Source organism: Procambarus clarkii, chromosome 49 (genome assembly GCF_040958095.1).
Source record: "Procambarus clarkii isolate CNS0578487 chromosome 49, FALCON_Pclarkii_2.0, whole genome shotgun sequence".
In the NCBI taxonomy this organism is placed as follows: domain Eukaryota; kingdom Metazoa; phylum Arthropoda; class Malacostraca; order Decapoda; family Cambaridae; genus Procambarus; species Procambarus clarkii.
This window is the reverse complement of record NC_091198.1, coordinates 7,822,531-7,841,372: the sequence shown is the minus strand read 5'-3', so window position 1 is coordinate 7,841,372 and position 18,842 is coordinate 7,822,531. Positions and strand designations below refer to the sequence as shown.

The window sequence follows — 18,842 nt, the reverse complement described above, 5'->3', positions numbered from 1 at the left end:
TGTTTGTGTTCTTTGTTTCGGGATTGTTGATATGCCTTTTGCCACTTTAACGCTCATAATGTCCTTTTTCTTAGCAAGTACAGTGCATATTGTTGACATAGATTTGTTGTACTGCCTAGCTAGGTCAACAACCTGTGCACCGTTTTGACATTTATGAATGCTCTCTTGTTTTTCCTCTATGGTCATTCTCACATGTGTTTTCTTGGCTTGAACCTTACCACTGGCTTTCTTGGGACTCATGGCAAGATATATAATAACAAATTTTATGTTCAAATAGCCAAAAATCCCAAAACAAATGTAATGCTTTATAAAGAATTCAGGCGCGATAGTTACTAGGCAGGAGACACTGGTAAACTGAGGTGCGATCACCATGCGTCAGTAGTTAACAGATGTAATGCATTAGGCAGTGATGTGGTGGAGGCAGACTCCATACACAGGTTCAAATGTAGATATGATAGAGCCCAGTAGGCTCAGGAATCTGTACACCAGTTGACTGACAGTTAAGAGGCGGGACCAAAGAGCCAGAGCTCAACCCCCCACAAGCACAACTAGGCGAGTACACACATATTGGAACTGTTCATTTAATGTTTCATACTTTTTTTTTCATTCCCTCTGTATTTGTTCCCTATTTTCAATCTCTGGATTTAATCTTTTAAATGCAGCTTGCTCTTAATAAATTTATAAAAAAAGGCCTAGTTCTGTTTTACAGTTAATATGTGTAGCAATAATACTTAAATATAGGTACATATTTTCCTTCCAAGTAAATAGCATGTAGCTGTACTGCTTTAGTGATGTTTACCCTTGAATAAACCTTCTAGTTCCAATAAAGATAGAAATGCATAATCATTTATTTGCTAATTTCATCCCTTGTTCTACTAAAGAACTAACACCCAGGGAGCAGCATCATGTAGAACCTTATCACAAGAAGGCATTTTCAAGCATTAATAACTTGAGCACTTTAAACTTTGGCACAAAATTGTGCCACTTCTGTAGCCACAGTAATTAAAAGCATGCTTGTAATAACAAACACCAATGACAGGAATGGTTGAGCACTGTGACAGTAAGCACATCAGTGTGAAAAACGAGCAGCAAGAGCTACAAAAGTGCACGCAGAAAAGAACATGGAACAACTGGGAGTATAGTGTGTCGTGACAACATTCTCCATACAGAATAAGAACAAATAGTGTACTGCACATAAATTTTAAACACTATTAAGAAAACTTACCAACATTGGCTCTCTTTTCACCATAAATCACTTTGCCATCAAATTCATCAACTGGAACTTTCATTTCTTGATCGACCTGCTGGATGGTCACTCCCAAGTGCTCTTCAATATCAGCTAGGTACTAGTGGTTCAGATAAGAAAAAGATCACTAGTGAAATAACAAGGGTGTCAGTCACAGCCTAACATTTAATTCACATTATAAACAAAATATTTTGAATGCACTTCAGTGTAAAATGTGATTCTCAATGTAGTGATGGACCGAGGCTCTTGAAAGGTAATATTATACTGGTATTTTTCTATTGTATACATCTGTCACTACCCTACTATATTTTTTTTTTTTTTTTGAGATATATACAAGAGTTGTTACATTCTTGTACAGCCACTAGTACGTGTAGCGTTTCGGGCAAGTCCTTAATCCTATGGTCCCTGGAATACGATTCCCTGCCGCGAAGAATCGTTTTTTCATCCAAGTACACATTTTACTGTTGCGTTAAACAGAGGCTACAGTTAAGGAATTGCGCCCAGTAAATCCTCCCCGGCCAGGATACAAACCCATGACATGGCGCTCACGGAACGCCAGGCGAGTGTCTTACCACTACACCACGGAGACTGCTATAATACTGCTATATACTCATATGAACAAACACTGCCTAATCTTGCCAATTTCTTCCAATCATTAATTCTTTATTCTGGCTTTTCTAAAGCAATAAATTACTTGTGTAGAGGAGGAAATGTATATGTTCATCTCTCAGAATGTTCGGTAATACGTTTATTGCTTGTGATGTGTGTATGTATGTATTAACACGATGTACTGAACGGGGTGAGAATAGCTTGAGCTACCTCATCCCTTTGTGTGTATTTTACCTCAATAAACTTATTTCAATTTCAAAGCAATAAATGGTTCCTAAATCTAAAATATGGCATTTTATTACCGATTCACACCTACAGTAATTTTGCGTCCTAGGCACATGTAATTAAATTTATGTTTGAAAGGGTAAAGGGTGCCGTTTACACTGCAGAGAGAGAAGCCAAAGTTTATTCAGATAGCTTGAAGAACAAGATCAGTATGACACCCAGAAGCTACAGAATATCTGTAAGGAGTGATTTGAAATACAGTAAAGAGGCCTCTGAGATAATGTAATTGGCATTATTGGTGCTGCAGAAGTATGTAGATTGAAGAATTTGTGCCATGAAGAAGTTATTTACTGTTAATACATATTTTAGGAATAGGGGGACACATACACTGGGAGTTAAAGTGAGGAAAAAAGAAGAAAAAAAAGAAGAGATTCAAAATAGGAGGAAAAAACACATTCAAATTACAAAAGCTGTTAATCACCTGGTGCACTTGCATCACTAAGGGGAAGCGCCAGAGACATACAAGTACTTTACTTCCTAATCAGAATTTATCACTTTTAGGCTCTAATATTTTTTTTAATACTGTATCAGTTTTAGACTAGAGCCTTTCAAATCTTTAAGTAGGCAATGATGTTCTATATATATCAAATGTGAAAGATAAATACGACAAAAAAATCTCTTGAGGACTAACCTGTGGTTCGTTGTACCAAACGCAACAACCACCTTCCGTTGTCAACTGCGTGTTAAAACAGTTATGCCCACGAGTTGAACACCACTCTCCATGGTACCACACCTGAAACAAGAGAAGAATATACAAAATTGATACTCTATTTTTAAATTTATCCCTTGGCCTTTAATACTGAACCTCGTGAAAGACTTATCAGGAATGTCAAGGAACGTGTTATTTCAAGGATGTTCTTCCGAAGTCTGATTAGGGAATGGTTATAAGACAACAGGATCACAAAGAACATTGTGTGAGGAGCATGTTCTGCAATTTCCAATTTCAGATTCACTTATAAATACATGCATGACAAATATTAAAGAACTTGTTCACGACCTTCGGGAGACCAAATTGAATTATGCAGTAGCATTGAGCTCATCTTGAAAAGTACAGCAATTAACTGGAAAAAATGTAAAGACATGCAGCTAAATGGCTTCCAGAACTGAGAACCAAGAACTACTAGGAGAGGCTACCAATTAATTGGCTACTGGGGTTCAAGGTTCCCCGTGGCCCGGTCCCCAACCAGGCCTCCTGGTTGCTGGACTGGTCAACCAGTCCGTGTCCCAGCTGTTGGATACGGCTGCTCGCAGCCTGACATACGAATCAAAGCCTGGTTGATCAGGGATCCTTTGGGGGTGTTTATCTAGTTCTTTCTTGAACACTGCGAGGGGTAGGCCCATTAAACCCCTTATGTGTAGTGGAAGAGTGTTGAACAATCTCGGGCCTCTGATGTTGATAGAGTTCTCTCTCAGAATACTTATTGCACATCTGCTTTTCAATGGGGGTATTCTGCACATCCAGCCATGCCTTCTGGTCTCGTGTGATATTTCTGTGTGCAGATCTGGAATCAGCTCTAATATTTTCCATGTATAAATTAGTATGTATCTTTTCTGCCTGTGCCCTAGAGAATACAGATTTAGGCATTTTTAGTCAGTCTCTGTAATTTAGATGGTTTATCGAGAGAATTCTGGCAGTGAAGGATCTCTGCATGCTCTCCAGGTCAGCAATTTTCCAGCTTTAAACGGGGCTGTTATTGTGCAACAGTATTCCACTCTAGAAAGCACTAGCACCTAGAAAAGTGCTATTAAGAAAAGAAATATTAACTCCCTCCACACATTCTCTTGTGTCAACTACATTTACAAAACCCTGTTCTTAAATGCAAACCATGCTCTGAAACTCTCCCTGGACAGATGTAATAGGACCCATTATCACCACACCAGAAATAAATATCTCTTTGATATCCCCAGGGTCAAACTTAATCTGTGTAAACACTCTATGCAAATTAAGGGACCTAGTCTATGGAACTCACTCCCTAGTGAATTGAAAAACTGTAAAACTTTTGCCTTATTTAAAAGCAAAACCAAAAAGTACCTAACTTCATCTTCTTAGTTTCCTACACTGAGCTTTAAATTTGCTCTGTACCTAGTGTTACCCAATCTCCTAATTTTTATGTAATATCAAACAACCTTATCATTGTGTTCATTGCTGTCTTCTTTTATGTGCTAGCCATATGCTGTATTGTGACTACCAATTTTTGTCAACTACCATTCAAGCTGTCATTGCAATCAATCTTATATTGTTTCTGCTGTATTGTGCCTACCAATTTGTTGTCAACTACCATTCAAGCTGTCATTGCAATCAATCTTAGCTACCTATGTGCTTTAATATACTGTACCTACAATTTTCTCTCATCTTTTTTTTTTTTTCATTTCATGTAATCTGTTATCATTTTTTTGTCTATAAATTTTGCAAGTATTTACCTCCTTAAAATTTTCTTAGATTAAGGACCTGCCCAAAACGCTGCGCGTGCTAGTGGCTTTACAAGACTGTAATTACCATATTTGTATCCTCACATTCCTTATGTACATTCTTGTATATGCATAAATAAATAAATAAATAAATAAATAAATAAGTATCATCATTGGAACAGCATCTCTTGTTTGAAAGGTTCTGTCATTTTTCTTGCAATTGTGACTGCTACTTTATTGTGTTCTTTATAAGTAAGATCTTCTGACATGATTACTCCCCAATTCTTTATATTCCTTTTATGTTCTATGGTATGATTTGACTGCATTTTGTACATGGTTTCCGTTTTGATATTTTTTATTTTCCATAGCGAAAAAGTTGGAACTTATCTTCATTAAATACCATATTTTCTGTGGCCCATTGATTTACATCAGGGTATAGGTTAAATATACCAAAGCTAGAAGACAGAAAAGAGGTGATATGGTCACTACCTACAAAATTGTAACAGGAATCAATAAAATTGACAAGAGGAATTCTTGAAACCTGCCATACAACTTCAAGAACACGAGCTCACAGACTTAAGCTAAGAAAACAAAGGTGATGGAAAAAATATTAGAAGTTCTCTTTTGCAAACTGTGGTAGAGGGTTGGAACATGTTAGGTGGTGGTGGATGCCAAAACCATCAGTAGTTTCAGAGCTTCAAAGTACTAGGATGACTGGACACCATGAGCATAGCTCTCATCCTGCAATTAAACTTAGGTCATTTCTAGACTGACACTATTGTAAGGAGACTTCAGATTTTCCTGTTCCTTTCATACAACTGTCACATATGAAGGAGTTTTTTGGAGTGTGCACATAAGAGAGTATCCAATGGAAAAGTATTCAATGTTGCAAAAAGCTGCAACATACCATAAATTACATTATCATTCTTTCCTCTTTAAATATTAACCAAGCTACAACAAAAGTCTACATGTGAGACTTTACACAGGTTACTTAGGTTTAAGGAATTCATCTTTACAATAGTGAAAATAAGGACAGCGAAAGCCAATGTAAAATAATGTCAAGTCAGGGGCTATTACCAGTTAATAAAGAATGCAAATATTGGTTTAAAACTCTAACCTTCTCTGGCACAGCAGCAACAAGGGAGATAGCTAGACCCATTCTCTCTGCTCTACCCACAAGCCCAATACGATGAACATAGTTGCTCTTCTCATCTGGCAGTGTCACATTGACTATAAATGGCAGTCCTCCAACATCTGCAGCAAACATTTGGATGTTTTAACAATATCCTCATATCCTCAGGCATCTTTTAAAATATAGAGAATTTCCCCAAGAGAAAACCAATGCATGCAACGAAAAGAACTTACCAATTCCTCGAGCAGCTACATCAGTGCATATAAGGAACTTCACTCCACCATCCTTAAATTTTTGGAGATTCGCTTTGCGTTCATTAGGCTTGCGGTCACCATGGAGACACACACACGAATATGGATTGCCTCTGTTATTGGCCCCTCCTCCTGTTAAAAGTTTTGGGGCAGTCAGGGTTTAGTTTAGCACAATGATAAAGGATGACAAATGTTCCTATAAATCAACTACAGTATTTTAATTAAATGAAGCACTAATCTCATACCACTCTATGGGCTCCATAGGCTCAATTTTAATTATACTATATTTCATGAGACTATGTATTATGAGGAATATTTAACCTCACTAATCAACCAAGGTCATTTCATCAGCAGTATACATCAACAAGGACCAATTTTATGTATAGCCTAAGATTTTAAACTCCAGCAGGTAGAGGGGCTTGCATCTGCTTCCTCACACCACAAGTAACCAGATGCCATCTTGGGGAAAAATCATGGGCACTCCTGGCTGTGAGGGGCTCAGTAGTGAAAGAGACCATGAATGGTGCATACAGTGGTAGTTCACAACACCACCATGAAGCTTGTGCCTACAGCATCACTTAATAACATCGAAATAACTTAATTTAACAATGATCGTGTTATATAGATGATCCTGACAGTGTTAAAGACTTTGTACAAGGTTCAGATATCAGTGAATCCAATGCTGGCTATGGCATTTACAGTAAGAGACACAGCCACAGGTTAGTGCACCTATGCATCAGTAATGGGACCTCATGCTCCTTTAGAAAAAGAACATGTGAAAAATTATTCATATTCAGGATATATTGACCAGGTTTCTCATAAGAGCACTGTTTTGGCTAGTGCTGTAGTGCATCAGGTGGCACTTTGCTTCGTCATGTGCCAGCAGCAAATGAGCATGTGGGACTATGCTGTGGTTGTATCTACATTAAAAGAATATCATCCACTGGAACTGCTTAGTGGTTCATAATATTGCATTAAAATGTAGGTACACACACATAATGTGTATATACATTGTAATAACTGTACAAATAATACATATTAGTGTTCAAAGAATATAATAGTGTGCATATTAGTAACAAATACATGTGTATTTGTATTTATTATACATGGGTATGTGCAAGATACCCATGTATCTGTTCCTTTCAAGAACAGATACATGGATACGTTCCTGTGCAAGATACCCATGTATCTTGCCTTACGGCTACCGTGTGTTGGTTCCCAGGATTAAAGTCCTTGCGGGCTTGGTCTCCGAACAGGACTCTTGGTTGGTGGTCTGATCAACCAGACTGTTAGATGCAGCTGCTTGCAGCCTGACATACAAATCACAACCTGGTTGATTAGGTATCCTTTGGAAGTGTTTATCATTATGACCTCTTATGGTGTTCTTTTGAATACCACAAGAGGTCATAATGTGTTACCATTCTTGATGAATATGGAATTCCAGAAATCATGGCCTGGCACAGAGTGCACGAACTGTCTATGGCTACTTCAAAGTCCAGAGGTTAATTTCACTCATGTCATTGATGTCATCTGTGAAAGTTCCATCTCTCTTGCACAGGGGTCCCAATACTAGATGTACAATAGTACATTCTGCGTACATTCATTCTGAGCAATAATTCAGTAGTAGTTTGCAGTATATAAATAATAAAATAATACTAACAGCCCAATGCATCATTGCCCTTGAAAAACTATGGTAAAAGCATTCAAAATATGAATAAAATGTATTATGTTCAATGCGTGCTGTTACAACTTCATGTAAAATATGCAGGGCTAAGCTGAATTTGGATCACTGGTTACTAGATTACCACGCCCGGAAAGGGAGCCGATCGGCCGAGCGGACAGCACGCTGGACTTGTGATCCCGTGGTCCCGGGTTCAATCCCGGGCGCCGGCGAGAAACAATGGGCAGTGTTTCTTTCACCCTATGCCCCTGTTACCTAGCAGTAAAATAGGTACCTGGGTGTTAGTCAGCTATCACGGGCTGCTTCCTGGGGGTGGAGGCCTGGTCGAGGACCGGGCCGCGTGGACACTAAAAAGCCCCGAAATCATCTCTAAGATAACCTACCAGAACTGATTAGTGGATCATATTAGTGTATGTAGATATACTGTACATAGAATGTGTATGCAATGCGATAATAGCAAAAACCAGCACATTTTATTGTTCATAGAATATAATACTGTGTGTGTATATTAGTGATACAAATGTGTATTTATATTCTGCATGTTTTATTACAGAAATTTCTTAAGTTAAACACTGTTGCATAATATAGCTGCAAAATACCAGTGAATAAAATCAGTAACACTAAAGTAATGTAAATGTATTTTTTGGCAACTCATGTCACCCAGGGAACCTTTATGCCTGGTAATCTCATCCACCAATGTCTCCAAATTGTGCCAGAGATATTTCTTCTTTCGACCACAGCCAAAGTAAACTAAATGTTAATTATTATTTTTCAGTGATTATTTTAACATTAAAGAACTTTTTTTTTCACACCATGGAGTTGTTACTAGTATAAGTAACAGGCACACAGTGTAGGGGTTTAATCTATTTAAAGATTAACAAATTCAAGACACCTACCAATTTGATTAAAATAGCGCTCTAAATTGTCACAATCCAACTTAGTGCAGCAGAATATTAGTGCTTGATCCATTTTGTGTGTGTCAATAGCCTTAATGCAGTACTCTCCTTTCAGCAGCTACACCGCCTCACTTAATGTCTCTGAAAGGAGAAAAAACAAAACAGCAATGAATGTAAAGAAATGCCTCTTTCCGGTAGATGTCCAGTGGTCCTCCTGAAGCTATCTCACCGAAATTGCTCCGTGCAAGTGGATCACACCAGTCACGGAATTTGTTTGGACATGATTCGATATTCAATAATGCTATACAGTATTCATAATCCTATATATTCATGATCATAATGTTAAATTCAAGCTATTATTAACTACTGGAAAATATTATCAAGTATTGCATTATTGGGAGAGTGAGTACTACATAATACTGTAATCTCAATGCTAGAAGGGTATGAGATTAGCGCTGCAATTGAGTGGTGGACCGGAGCACTAAAGTAGCAATCACCAATAGAACAACAGCAACAGAACTGAGTAGGGAAGTTAGTTGAAGGCAGGGGCCAGGCCAACTGGTCGTGCCGATCGGTACTAATGCTTAAGTACAAGCCAGCTTAAGTGAACCTCAAAAAATATTCATAACTCATAATGTGAAGCAGCATATTACAAACCATTAAAATTGGCAAAATGGTATCTAAATACATATCTGAACAAGCTAAAGAAAAATTCTGGAAACCAAACTGAAAAGCATAACAAATTAAAACATTAGAAGCACTTACACTTACAGTACTTTAAAAAACTAAGACACATTCTCAAATATTAACTGTAAAGCTTAGCCTTGCACTTTTATTTGCTTACCAGGTGTATTGTTCCCAGGTCGCACGCCATCCTTAACATGCACGCCATCAGTCTGCAGATGGCGACGAAGATTGCTCCAGCTACTATCCGTTCTGGGATCAATGGTTACAACAACGTGGTGGACAGTCTCGGGCACAGCATCTTCCCCTTTAAGATCTACCCAGGTCGGGAAGTGCATCAAACGTTCCTATGTAAAGTTTTTCTATAGTAAAATTCACTGGTCGGAGCAAAATTATTTTAAGGTATTGAAATATCTGTACTCTATTTGGAATTCAGAGGCTCTAATATCAAGAAAATATTCTTGGTAAAATTATTATTTTTTTCTTCTATTTACAAATTTTTTGTACATATCTTATTTATAGACACTAAATTAAAAACCAAAATTAAAAAAATATTATACGATAAAAGTTTTGGCTTCAACATGTACACCCTTATTTAACAGACTAGTAGCTACCAATTCTTTCAAATAATCTGCTATAAGAACTGACATAACAATGATTAGCAATACAGTACATTATATTCATACTGTACCATTTACAAACAATTCTATTTTATCAGTTAATAATAACATTTAAATAGAAAATATAGCAAGCACTGTACTTCTGTTTATTTTTTAAGTAATCTGCTTTAAATACATTTTCCATCTCCTTAATACAATCAAGCAGAATTTCAACATTTTTCTACATATTTCTGGAATAAATAATTTAAATTGACTTAAATAGTGCATTGCAAGTGCATCGTTAGGTGCAATGCACTTGCACCATCCACACACAGGATTCTTAAGTTCAGTGTCTAATATCAGACAAGCTTGCTCCACTACCACTATGTTCCACTTTCACGAGGTTGGAAGGCATCAACACCAAGAAAACATGGAGGCGTATATGAAGAGATAAAACTTGTTACACATATTACACAATAAAGTAACCATACTTTTCACAAAACACAATCACAGAACATGAATGACCACACACACCAGTAAATCAATAGCAGCAATGATCCACAGTAGTGCTTAAGTAGGTATACAGAGCTCCTTGTGAGATGCCAATTACTGCAGAAAAACAACAACACAAACTTCCTCTTCACAGGAAGATGATGGGATGATATGCAACCCGTCCTCTTAAAAATAACGTCACTTTTCGCTCGTATACGCGCTATGGCCAAAAGTGGACGTAATTTGAAATGAAATTAACTCACAAAAGTGACGTACTGTCCTGTTTTCTGTTTGAGTCGTCCGGCTTACTCGGTAAGGTTAGAAGAGGAGACTTTCAATTAATGTTTTTCATAACGTTTTGAAACTTTATGAGAATTTCCTGCCCACCTAACCTACCAGAGGACCCTTAACTTACTGTTGTTGAAAAAAAAAAAGAAATCCCAAACTTTCATTTTTTTTTTTTTTCATTTTCATATAACTGTACATCCACTTTCGGCCATACGGGCAAACGGCCAAAAGCTACATTTTTAAGAGGACAGGTTGTGAAATGAGGGAAGAGAGGGAAGGAAGTAGCTGCACTGATGCCTTAAAGTCCTCAAGTGAAATCTGCATGGAAAATTGGTAATGATGCTGCTCCTCTGTGAAAGGTTCTCAAAATTAAGTTTCTATAGCTCTTAATGACAGCTTTAAAGCAGGAGGATGAAATGTAACATGCCAGAGTTTTGTCATCATCATCCTACAGGCTCACCATAGCCCGTGCTGCTTGGGACTTTTTGTTCCAAGTAGCGAATCTTGAACATCAACATCATCATCCATACTTGGGTGAAACATATGGAGTTGTAGCAGTGTGCGAGGGCTGAGATATTGTGCAGCTGAAAGCTTTACTGTGGATAGTAGAAGACTTGAAAATGAGTAAACTGAAGCAAACTGTAGTAGAAAGGATGACGAGTGTGTGATGTAGGAAGTACAGTACTAGAATCTGTCGTTTAAATATTTGATGCGTGTAATTGGAAAAAAGTTTCATGCAAATAAGATTGAGCAAAGACAGAACTGAGGGAAGGAAATTGACTGGTGGAATGTAAACCGTGCCTATAGTAAAAGCAACATACTAAATATTGTACTATATTTACTATGATATTATCTTTTCTTCTATTTCTTTCAGGTAACACATTTTCAGCAGCCTTCCAACATGAATAGTAAAGCTTTAAACTACTGAATCTCTCACCTTCACCACTTCTGCAATTACATTCATAAAGTCTGATACACAAATTCCTAACATGCACTTATGATTCAATCTACAGTATTTCCACATTGAAAAAGAGAGCATTAAGTAACTTTGAAGTATTAAAGACACAATGTCATATTATATATATAAAATATGTATACCTAACCATTAATAAAATGTCACCCTTGTACAAAATATTCTTTATGGAAACTAATTGATACATTAGACAACATTCTTTCCACTCCATATATGCTTGGAACACACTAGTCATGCTATTCACTTTGTTAATTTTCACCTGATTATTATATAGTATACCATAATCTAAGATAATTCATTATCCTTAGTCTTAAGACATTGCACCGTTGAGAAGGCACAATTTTCCTTAGCAAACAAGTGTTACCAAATAAGGGTTCAGAAACTTACTGCCATGTGCTTCACTTCAAAGGAATGTAGGGTGGCAGAACAGACCACCATCTGGAGTCTCTTGCCTTCAGATGTGATTTTGGGTATGGAGTTGTAGATGTTATTGATGAGACGCTCATGCCCCTGCAATACCAGTACACTTGTATACAAGATAAAGTAATTACATGAAACAAAATATGGCAAGAAATTTAATGCAATAAATGAAAGTCAACAAAATACAGTAATGCATCAAGTTACCTTATAAATAAATCAGCTGTATATTTAAAGTCATTTAAAAAATATGACCAACCTTTCCAGGATGAAATCTATAAAAGTTGCCCAACTCTCAAGTGCCCATTTACTGATAGCCAAAGACGCACATTAAGGAAATGTGTAAATGTTCCACGAGTAGTTGACTTAATACAAGAAATCGGGTAGTCAAGAGTTCTTAGTTTTTTTTCTAATTCATAAGGCAAGCTGATGATACAGTACTTGAATTTATATCAGGTATTCCTACATATTTACTACCAAAATATAAAAAGTACTTTTCCTTGGATAAAATCAAACTTACCTGTTTAAGAAGTCCATCAGCCTCATCCAACACAAAGAATTTGCAAGACTGGAGAGAGAGTTGTCCTGTATTAATAAGATCTTCCAAGCGTCCTGGAGTACCGCAAACAATATCCACACCTGCATTGAGTGCTGCTATTTGCTCTTTCACGGGTATACCACCAACAACAAGAAGGTCACGAACCACTGGATTATCTAGATGCTTACGAAACATTTGAACCTGTTTTAGGGTCTGTTCTGCGAGTTCTCTTGAAGGCTGTTAAATGATAAAAACTTTTGTTTGCATTAAACAAAAATGGTCTGCTTTTGGAACTTGCCACTTCTATCTAAACTGTTTAACAATTCACATAGCACAACATACTACTTTTAGTTTGAATCTTCATATTGTATGTATCCAGGATTTAATGAACAGGTTAGTTTAAAAGCAACAGTGATGTAAAAATGAATCTGTACCGAACTGTATAGGTTATATTGTTAGACATCCATCCAGCAATCAATATAAACCAGATACTGGACAAGTAAATACAGACCAGTCACGTGTTACCATTCTTACCTCAATAATGACAGCGTGTGGAGCATTGTTCTGAAGCTTTTGTGGCTTGTCTCCACCTCCCTTCACACCTGAGCTCACAGTACAGTCCTTGCTGGCCTGAGACACTGCTACGTATCCCGCTTTAGGTGGGTGCTTGAACTCTGTTGCACCAAAATTGAAAGACATCTCTGCATTCTGGAAATCACATAAATTGCTATCATCTGTAACTTTCAAATATCATTAAATTCACTGAAGTTATTCTTGCACTTTATTGAAGTTATTTTTTTGAATTTTTGTATTGAAATTTTTTTTTGTTTAATCAACACTGTTTGTCAACCTATTGTATTTGTGCTGCTTTTTCAGTCATGTTCCCCCCTTTTTTTTTTTTTTTTTTTTTTTTTTTTATCTGTATTTGTATTTGTTCTCAACACTTTTTATTCTTTATGCTCAATTAGTATTAAGTTCTAGATATTAATGTTTTTCTTGCCCGAAACGCATTGCGTAATAGTGGCTTTAGGCATTGTATGTACTAGCTCTATCTATATATCAATCCATTAACACTTTCGCCCGGGCATGACGCAGCATTGCGTCATCCACTTTAAATAATCGCCAAAAATCAGGTTTTTATCCGATTTTTTGGGGACTGGTTTTAAAATGCGCGCCGATGTCTTCCCATTTTCTTTGTTGAGCCTCGTGGCCCTCAGGCAGCTTGGCACATGTCGTGGGCCCATTGCTTTCGCTCCACTGTTGTGACCAATGTCGCCTCCCCTCACATCTCAAACGTGTGAACATTTCGGCTATTTTCCATGGCTATATTTCTTACTGCGGCTTTAGAAACTATCTACGCTTACTCCACGATGGATAGTGATCATGAAGAAGGCTCTTCCAGGAAGAAAATTGCGAAAGAAAGGCTTGAAAAGGGGGGGAATTGGGAGTGTAGCTGGAAGGCGGCTGAGCACTCACTCGCGGCTAACGCGTGGCCCGTCTTCAACTCGTCGGCGGTTGGAGCGTGACCAGGTTTTTTATTTTATATGCTAATGTTCCTCTGGAGAATTCTATTGCGAACCCATTGAGACCAAAATGAAAGACTTAGGATAAAAATTGAGGTGACCAGAGTGAAAATAGTGAAAACATTTTATCGCGTATGCGCGCTCCTGGGTAACTCGTTCGCACTTTCTCTGTTTGCTGCGGGTAATTAGCCGGGCTTTTGGAGTTTATATGCATTTAGTGCTGTAGAGAATTCTATTGCGAACACAATGATACCAAATTTAATCTCGTAGGACGAGAATTAAGGTGACAAAGTTGAAGAGAGTATACACTTTTCAGAATTTACGCGCACTCCCGTGACACCCTGGGTCCCATATTGCACAGTTGAGGGGTGGCGAGCGGGGTGCACCAAAGTGTTAATGTAACATCACTTGTATGTATGTATGTATGTACCTTACCTGAATATATATATATATATATTAGAGAGATTTGAGTAAAGAACCAACAGTTAAAAACTGATAGAAAATTCAATAAGAAATTTACTTATTTGTATTAATTTTCTTAATGACCTAGATCATAAATATGATCCAAATTTTGGAGGTGTCACTGTATATATACATGACCACTATACACTTTTGAAATACACCAAGTCCAAATACTGTGACAAATGCATAACAAACCAACAAAAAGAAAAAACTGGGCAAATTTCAGTCTGCCTTAGACCATATCTATAATTAATTAATATCATCATCTAATTATCCACCACTGCTTAAAATACACAACATGAATAATGCATGTACTATACTACCAACCTTCAAAACTACAGCTGGATGGAAGACAGCATTCTTGAATTCACTTCGTAATGTGAAAGCTTTACCTAAATCAGTGCCATTTTTGCTGTAATGCATCTCCATGGCATCCAGGTTGAGATAGCAACCAATGACATCCCTGAGGCCAAAAGATTCACCATAATCATCAAACTGCTTGCAATTAGACTTTTTTCCAGTGCCTCCAAATCCAAATCCCGATTTACATGTTCCAAGATCTAATGCTGCCTGAAAATATAAGTTGTTTTGGTTGTGAATATAAAAAATATTATTGCATAAAGGCAATTGATAAAATATAACATCTCCCAATGCAGGTGAAAATACAGTACAAACTACAGCAAGCCTTTGCTTCTTGAAGTTTTGAAAGCATTAAATTCGCCTAACATGAGGTAGGTACTGTACTTTATTACAAATACGCAAGTAATGGTTTACTCAGCACAAATTAACGTTTTAATTTGTTTTACCAACTTTCTGCATTAAATTCTTGCATAATTATCTTTCCCAAATGGACTTCAATGCCTGTTCCTTTCACCCCCCCTTCAAAAAAATAAAAATAAAATATTTACTCACTTTCATTACCATTTTGGAAACAATGGCTGTTTCCAGGATGGAGGTGTCAAACAGTTGGGTTTAACTTTACCAGTGTTCTCTTTGGCGTGTAACCATGTTTAATAAATGATATTCAATAGACCAAAATCAAATCATTTTCCAACCCGTTCTCGCACTTCCTTAAGTCAATATTGACTTATTAAATACGTGCATATGTGACATACTAATTTATTGTGAATATTTTAGTTTACCTTGAAAAACTTCATAGAAAACACCAACCTTACCTAACCTTCTTAGTATGTTAAGATAAGCATCTTATTGCTTCGTAATTACAAGTCATTTTCTGATATGCAGAGTGCAGCTGCATTTCCCTCAACTATGCCTCGATTCGTCTGACTTCATCAAATATTTGTACATCATCATCAATGGATGTGCTAGTCGATGCATTCAAATATGGTGCCGACTTTCCTGGCAGTTGTGTTGATTTCAAGGATTGAATTTGTTGATTAATATGGAGAGTTTGGGGCAAATGCTGCCTGGAAGTTTTGTATGGAGAGGCTTGCAGCTATTATAACAGTTTACAATCTTAAACTTGTTTTCATGAAATTTGCTTATGTAAAGCAAGGGCTTACTGTATTATTATTGTTATTATTATTATTACATGAAGATGAAAATGCACATGAAAAAATGCAATCTCTAGAACAAAAGGAGTTGTATATAAGTAAATAAGGTTGATTATGATATGACTACTTGTGAAAACTTCACTACAAAATCATACCTACCATAGTACCAGTTCTGAAGCAATTCTATGCATACCATTTTGAAAGATTAATGCAGAAAACTGGCCCTTAGGTTATGTTTTTGGGAAAATATGCACAAGATTTGATCCAAGAAGTCGCTAGAGAACTACACTGCCCCATTTAAATTTAAACTCTTTACACCATAGTAACTTGTGTAATATCAAGTTGATAGGTAATGGCATTAATAAGATATTCAGCCCATTCACCTGTTTTAATAGTACTTATAGGAAGGATGAGGATGATTATACATGTACATATGGGCCAATAGGCTTTCTGCAGTTACCTTCATTCTTATATACCGATGTACAACACAATTAGAAAGTAGAAATTGATATGTTTTCTATTTTCTAATAGTATTTATGATAAATACTATTGAATTTTCACAAACCGAACACCATTTTCTACTTGTGCTGCAAAGACAAACTATCCTAACCTAACCTTCCTAGGACAAATCCGCTATTCAAGGCATAATATAGTATATATGCTCGCTATACTAGGCCTAGGAATATTTAAGTTTGTTTTTTAGCTAAATTTTTTATCTATAAAGTGAATAGTACAAAGTTCTACTATCTAATTGCTTATTATGTCAATGCCTTACAGCAAAAATTTGTACTATGGTGCACAGTCACAAAAACTACTATCTAAACAGGATGGGTTGGATATGGAACAGAAACCATTTAAAAATATATAATATAATCCAGTAAAAGTCATAACTAGGTATTCACACTGGGAATACATTATAGTACAGTATTATCATTTCTACTGAACTATAAAATGTTCAGCAGCAGCTAAAAGAAATTGGAGGAACAAAGGTGCCAGCAATACTGCCTACCTGAGGAGTTGCCCACCCGACACGACACAACCCTTCATCCGACACAACGGCTTCATAGTAATATTTTCCCTTGCCAGTGACACCCTTGGTGCAACGGGCACCCTGCCATGTTTTAGGATCCCGTGACTGGCACCGCAAGCCATCAGGTGTCACAGCCATTCCTGCGTCACGGTCAAAGAAGCTCATCAACCAGAGAGGAGCTATTTTGCAAAAAGAAAAAAGAAAAGAATAATAACAGTATAATATTAGAGTAACAACATTTATAATAATACTATTTATATTAATACTATTTATATTAAAATTTATGTACAGTACTGTACTAGTATATGCATATTTATATTTATGTATACTAAAAGCATTTATAATAATAATTTTCAGATATCAAGTACAGTACTGCAATAAACAGGCACAAAAGAGCAATGGACACTTGCATATTTCTTTAGTAATTTTTGAAGTCTTGCCAAGCTGAATATCCTTAAGTGATTCCCAGACAATTTGTAGGATGGGAAGACAGAAAGCACCAGTCTTGCCACTGCCTGTTTCAGCTGCCATGAGCACATCCCCACCTCCCAAAATAAGTGGGACTGCCTCATTCTGGACATCCGTTGGCAACCTAAGAATGAATGTTACAATAGATAATGAGTTTACTATTTTGCAAGCTTTGGGCTAACATTTCCTGTGTCCACCTAGATGATTACAATCTTTTATACTTAATGATTTCTAAAATTACTAATTAATTAATGAATGTAATTAAATGTTTGTGTTAGTTCTAGATATACCTGAAGAGTCTATAATTTACCATTAAAAATTTGCAAACATTTAAAATCCAAAAACTTATAATCCGGCTTGAATTATGACGAAAAGTGAATCAGACCAAAAATCATTCAGTTCAGTGAAGATGCGGTTGATCTACCAGAAACCTCCTGCTCAGAAATTAGCGAAGTAATGAGCAGAATAAAGTATCACATGACAGACTGGCGAGGAAATTACAAGCACATGCAATAAATAGTAGAATACTGTACTAGGACGAATAAAACATTGGTTAAAACACAGTTAAGGGTCATCCTTAATAGAAATGATTTCAACTGGAGAAATCTTGAGTACACTGTACTGCAGGGTTCCATATTGGGGCCAACCCTTTTTGTCAAATACATCTATGACAAATGAGAATACAGTATTACAAACCACATTATCAAATTTGCACATGACCAAGATCTATGGTGAAGTGGGAAGTAAAAATTATAATTGAATTAAATGGAGAAAAGAAAAAGATTAAATGAAATCCAAAAGTGGTTGGAAGACTGTCAAATACTTTTTAATATTGAAAAATGCAAGACTTGCATGCGAGGCATAATGCACATCACAACTACAAAATCAACATTATTTTGCAGCAGATTGATGAAGAAAATGACAGAGTCAGAGTCCACTGATCATTGAAAGTTGCACAAGTGGGAACTCCAGTATTAAACTTCTCCAAGTTTTGTGCCAGAAGATGTACACATTGCTACCGACAGATTGAGCTGCATAGACTACTGTACACTACACAAGTTTGGTTACATAGCGGGTACAGGAAGACTTGCAAAATTTATACCCAAGTACCATGTTTACAAGCATGCAAAAAGACGATTAGTGAAAGTCAGCATGTACCTGGTGCACAGAATGCAAAAGTTACCATGTGTACTACTGTATTGAGTGCTTCAATGAATTTACTCATGAAGTACTGAGAGAGTATTATCGTGTAAGTACATTGTACATTGTCTCACATTAATTCAGAGTACTGTATGTGAGACAGTAAATATTAGTGAAAATTTAACATGTAATATTGACCACTTTT

At 36.7% G+C, this 18,842-nt stretch overlaps 1 pseudogene; it reads right to left on the bottom strand.

Moving 5' to 3' along the window:
• The window catches only part of LOC123763394 (ATP-dependent RNA helicase Ddx1-like), a 36,573-nt pseudogene that overhangs the window by 9,695 nt on the left and 8,036 nt on the right, over positions 1–18,842 (bottom strand).